This window comes from Myotis nattereri, assembly GCF_964212035.1.
Source record: "Myotis nattereri genome assembly, chromosome: 5".
NCBI lineage: Eukaryota > Metazoa > Chordata > Mammalia > Chiroptera > Vespertilionidae > Myotis > Myotis nattereri.
Window position 1 is genome coordinate 63,040,354 of NC_138080.1, and position 6,226 is coordinate 63,046,579.

General features: G+C 44.3%; 1 pseudogene across 1 annotated transcript; it reads right to left on the minus strand.

The window, feature by feature from the left end:
- Positions 1–667: 667 nt before the first annotated feature.
- Positions 668–1,649, minus strand: LOC308520264 (large ribosomal subunit protein uL10-like; annotated as a pseudogene). Its single transcript has one exon. The product of its transcript is annotated as a large ribosomal subunit protein uL10-like (transcript).
- Between the last annotated feature and the right edge of the window lie 4,577 nt (positions 1,650–6,226).

Consider the following 6,226-nt stretch of genomic DNA (forward strand, 5'->3'; position numbering starts at 1 on the left):
TCCTTTAGCCGCTCATGTCCATGTAGAGTGTGTGCACACACTGGGGAAGGCATGCAAGCCAGCCCTTCAGGCTTCGTCTCCCCCCGTTTTAGACAAACAATGTTACATGGCCTCTTTCAGTTCTCTGTGTAGTACTGAGAAGCATCTCCTTCTGTCACTCTTGGACACTATTGGCTTTAAAGTGTGATTTCCGGTCTGAAGAAATGACGCTCAGCCATCCAGGTTGGTACAATACCTTGAGTTCACGTGCGTTCAGCATATGAGCATTTCATCTACCATCTGGTAAGCAAAGCACAGCCCAGAGCCACTGTCCATTCCTGTTAAGACCAGTTTAGAGGGCCTCAGGGCTGCCAAAGTCAGTCTGACTTGCCAGGGAAGCTCAGAGCTCTCCCCCAGGGAATCTTCCTCAGACCCATTTACAGTCTCAGTCCCTTTTGCTGGCAGACACAGCAGTTTTCTTGGCATTTGTGCCTCAGAGGGCACAAGGAGACTATCTACACGCAGTCCATCTCTGCATTGCTGCAGTGACCTCATGTCTATTCATGGGTGGACCCAGTGGCCATCTCAGCTGAACACTTGGGCTGTTTTTTGATTCCCATCTCCTCCCAAACCTGGAAAGGAGCTTTTTTTTTTTTTTTAAGGGAAGTAAGCTTTATTTCCTTGTTTCTCAAATAGAGTTGGCTGAGCTGGTTGCTTTTTGGTAATTAATCAGACCAAATCCCATATCCTTGTCCGACTCCTCTGACTCTTCCTTTGCTTCAACCTTGGCTGGTGCTGCTGCAGCATCAGGAGCAGCAGTGGTGGCAGCGGCCACAGGGGCAGCAGCCACAAAAGCAGATGGATCAGCCAAGAAGGCCTTGACCTTTTCAGCAAGTCGGAAGGTGTAATCAGTCTCCAATGACAAAGCCAGATCTCGCTTGTACCCATTGATAATAGTATGGGGTACTGATGCAACAGTTGGGTCACCAATGTGAAGGCGTTACCTGGCAACACTGCGGACACCCTCCAGGCAGCGGGAATGCAGTTTCCTCTGTGATGTCAAGCATTTCCAGGTTGTAGATGCTGCCATTGTCAAACACCTGCTGGATGGTCAGCCCACAGGAGAAGGGGGAGATGTTGAGCATGTTCAGCAGTGTGGCTTCGCTGGCTCCCACTTTGTCTCCAGTCTTAATCAGCTGTGCATCCCTCAGGATTTCAGTGGTGCCCTGGAGATTTTAGTGGTGATGCCTAGAGCCTGGAAGGAGGAGCTCTTCTCTGGCCCCAGACCAGTGTTCTGGGCTGGCACAGTGACTTCACACGGGGCAATGGCACCAGCACGGGCAGCAGCTGGCACCTTATTGGTCAGCAGCATGTCCCGGATCTCAGTGAGGTCCTCCTTGATGAACACAAAGCCCACATTCCCCCGGATGTGAGGCAGCAGTTTCTCCAGAGCTGGGCTGTTTTCCAGGTGTCCTCGGATGGCCTGGCGCCTCATGGTGTTCTTGCCCATCAGCACCACAGCCTCCCGCGGAGGGACATGCGGATCTGCTGCATCTGCTTGGAGCCCACATTGTCTGCTCCACAATGAAGCATTTTGGATAATCATCCAGGAGTTGGATGATCTTAAGGAAGTGGTTGGACTTCCAGGTCACCCTGTCCTCACTGGGCATCACGGCAGTGCGTCAGGGATTGCCACGCAGGGTTTAAAGACGATGTCACTCCCACGAGGACGCCTGGCGAGAGGACCGGAAAGGAGCTCTTTCGATGGGCACTGGCATGTCCTGTTTCAGGCACCCTCAGAATTCCTTAGGGCTGTGCCCCAATGGGCATCCCTTTAGCAGGTTTCCATTGTTCTGACTGACCATGTGCTAGGCCACTGGCCAATGCCAGGAGTCATAGCAACCCACACACACGGCCTGACTGCTGTTCAGTCCTGGTGTCACAGATGAGAAAACAGTGTGCAATCCATCCCAAAGGAGCTGATCTGTTTTCACGTCTTCAGCCAGAGTCTTTCCATCTGCTGGTCTTACTACAGCAGCTTTCCAAACAGGATGCTGTCACTTCACCTTGGAATGCCAACCACAGCCCAAACAGCTCTTTGTGGTCTGTCCAGAGCAGCCCCCAGGACATTAGAATCCGGCATCTCCTCTGCTGCTGCAGAGTCAGTCCCAGGGGAGGAAGCGCCCTGGCTCTCCTGTAGTTCCTCCTTCCACTTCCCAGGCAGCACGGGCTCACATAAACCGTGTCCATTTAATTATGGGATACTTCTGGGCACCACCATCCCCATTCAACTGTTCATCTGACAGCACCTCAGACATCATAGGCATTTCAGGTTTCAAGCATTATGTCCCTCAGGCACAGTGGAATTTTCCATTAGTAGTGTTAGTTGGCAGGGTAGTCAATGCCCCTCAAATGGAAATGATCTTGTCCAAAGTCAGTACTTTCCCTGGGAGGCACTCAGAGGCACTTGTGGTGAGGCACAGTGTCTGCCCCACAAAGACCATTGCAGAGTGCTGTCCCTATGAGATTCTATAACGCACTGGGTAGACTCAGGCCATTGCGCTGCTCCCCATTTAGCACGTCCAATTAGTGTGGCCTGAAGGGCGGATTTACATGCCTTCCTTTTTACATTGTTGGGCAGGGCAAAGGTTCCCATCCACATATATTTCCATCCCCATAATACATCAGTAAGACAGACAGAGTCAGTTCACATAATGTCCGTCTCACATACCAATTCCCCTCCAAACTTTTATGGCAATCCCTCTATTCTTATGTGCCTTAATGGCTTCTACTAGGACTTCTTCTATAGTTTCCGTTTTATAATGCTAGTTAGGGGAAGGTATTCCCTCGCCATAAACATCTAAATAAAGGAGATAGGACTTTTTTTTTACATTATACTTTCTTAAACATTCCAACTTTCCTAATAGTACCATCCAGTACATTTTACTTTCTCTCACACTAATTGCAACCTGAGTCTTGGCCTTGCTGGTGAGTTTTTGTTCACAGTTCATGGGATTCCCCTATTAGGGAGTCCTAGAAACTTTTTTTTTTTTTTCACTCTTGACAATTTTACCCACTCTTGTAAAAAGGCTTTGGGGTTGAGCCAAGGGACTCGACTTGTTTTTCAAACTTTAACTTGATTGATTAGCCTTCTGCTGCTCCAAAGTGATTGCTGGTCAGGTTTCTCACTGCTGTTTCACTTTCCAAATCTTTAAAGTTCTCAAAACTCGGGTAAGAAGACTTGTTTGGAGCCTAATGTTGGGGGACAAGAAGGAGGCTCTTTGTCCCACGCAACCTTAGGTAGTACTGTAATAGAAAATTTGCTTTAACCCCATCAATGTCTGTTTTAGGTACCCATTTCCCAATAACCATCTAAAAGATTCCCACGATGCTGGTAGTTGTCCTGTACCCGTCCCCCTTCTGTTTCTGCTTTGTTTCTATCAATTTTTGCTTATTTACCTTACCTTCTTAATAAGGTAAATAAAAACCAGCCTTGTTGAGGTGAATCTCTTGGCTCTCCCCTCAGCCTGTTCCCATTCTCTAGTTCAGTTGTTCTCAACCTTCTGGCCCTTAAATACAGTTCCTCTTGTGACCCAACCATAAAATTATTGTCGTTGCTACTTTATAACTGTAATGTTGCTACTGTTATGAATTGTAATGTAAATATCTGATATGCAGGATGGTCTTAGGGGACCCCTGTGAAAGGGTCGTTCGACCACCAAAGGGGTCGTGACCCACAGGTTGAGAACCACTGCTCTAGTTAATTAAGCTAATGTTCTTATTTGCATGTGTAAAACCCAGGAGGGGAAGCTGAGATAGCAAATCTGATAAGGCTTCTTGAACTGGTTGGCTCTGTAGCAATAAGTAACCTGGGGTGCCCATGCACAGGGCCCCCCTTCATCACAGCATTTACTCTGACCTGACTAACAGGCATAGTCAGCTGGTGAGCACCCTGGTCATCATAAAGCCAGTTCCACGTGGCTGGCATATGAAGCATATCAGCTGCTTCAATAGGGTTTCCATTTGGCATTTATAAGGGGGCGGGGAGGTGGGCTGACCTTACAGTGGCTTTCATTCAGTGCACCAGGCTTGCTGTCCCCTCAGGAAGAACCTCCTGTGTGTCTGGATCATGTCCAGCCTCCTGTGACTGTTCAGTAGTGAGCTAGTGATTGTTCAATAGTGAGCTATGGGTATTCCACCAACCCAAGCATGCTCTTCCACTCAGCACCATTCAAAACCAAGGACACAGCTAGCCCTCAGGTTAGTTACTGACAAAATCCTTTTCAGTAAAGGTTCCCCAGGAAGCTGGTGATACCAATCTACAAAATGAAACATCCTCTTACCCCCTCCCCGCTTCTATCTCCTGGTTTTAGTCATTTCTTGCTTTTGCCCTCCAGCCTCAACATTAACTACCTTCTCGGTGACCAGAGGTGTTAGAGGCACTTTGTGTTGTCCTGCATAATGTTGTCTCCTTTTAGGTGGCTTTGAAGTTAATGGGCAAAGGTCAGAATTAACCCAAATCTGAGCTTGGATGAGCATCAAGGCCAGAACCAACACTTTCTTTTACTTTCAGTGAGCTATGATAGATGACAATAGCAAAGGGTTGAATATTTTGCCTATTACTATTTCTTATTAGTTTTCCTTTCCTTGTGTACCCAGTGCATCTCTAATTTCCACTGATAATTTTATCCTTTAGCAATTGGGCCCAGCACAACATAGCTGCTACTCCATACCATGAGGGACCACACGGCCACCCAGGAATCAAAGGTTACCTCTTTCATTCTTTCTCTTCCCAAACCAAAGGTTTCTATGAGCCAGGGCCGTTCTAGCAAATTTCACTTCACTAATACTAACTAAACAGGAGTCCTGAACCCAACTCCAATTTCGGGGGAGGGGTTTCCCTCCAGACCAACAAATAACTCTCAGACATCAGCAGGGTATCCAAGAAGTCAATTCAATTCTGACACTATATACCCAGAGTTAGAATCAGATTCCACAGGTTAAGGATTCAGTCCTATAAGACTGCCACCCTCTCTAACTACACACTTCAGATGCCAGCTGTAAGCCAGAAAACCTGTATCTCAAGCATGTCAAACTCGAGGCCTGCGGGCTGCATGCAGCCCACGATGAATATTTTTGTGGCCCAGCCAATGTAACGGTAAGAAACATTTTAATAAAAATTTCGTAACTTAATTTTTACAATATCCTGTTATACATAACTCTCTATATAAAAGTCTAATATGCTAAGTGTTCCTTTTACCATCCGGCTGGTTGCTATGACACACACTGGCCACCAGGGGACAGATGCTCAACACAGGATTACAACACAAATGGTCTAATTCCAGAGCACATTCTTTGAACTAGTATTTCATTATATTACAATGAAAATGGAAAAAGAGTTACTAATATGATAGAATATTTAATATTATACATGACTCAAATACATATAGAAGAGAAATTAACAAAAATGTTAATATACAGACATTTTAGCCTAATATGAAATTTTAAAATAATTCAGTCTACATAAGCCTGATATTCACATATAGGATATTAAATTTCTGGAATTTTCTAAAAAGTGATTTGATTGTATTATATGAATCAATATACTTTAAAAAGTTTTAGTTTTGGCCTCTGGTCCGTGGACTTCATGTCTAAGAGGTAACCTAAGAAAATATTTAGTAATGCATAATGTAAAATGTTCCATTATTTGCCACACTGCTAATTCGTGTAAAACACAGGGGTGGGCAACAGTAGGTTTACAGTTGTTTGTATGAAAAATAATACAATTAATAAATCAATCAAGAATAAACTGTTTTGCACACTCACAACTGTAAATCTACTTTTGCCCACCCTGCATAATATGAAATCACTTTTTAACCTTGATTATCACAATTCCTTGTAGAGTTTCCCCCTAGAATCACAGATTCATTCAGAATTTTTAAAAAAGGCACATTGGTGATTTTTCAGTCAGTATTAAATAAATTATAGTATCTATGAATTATTTTATCCATTAAAATAGTATTTTGAATAATATTTAATACTGTATAACAACATATAAACTATTTGTCATTTTTATACTTAAAATGTATTAGTTTTACAGCTTAAAAAAACTAGTGTAAATATGTTGTCTCATATTGAGCAAATATGCCACTAAAATGTATCCTGGTTTACATGGAATATAGCTATCTACTCTAAGGCTCAGATAATTTCACTATTAATTTCATAGTCAGGTAATATTCTGTTAAGG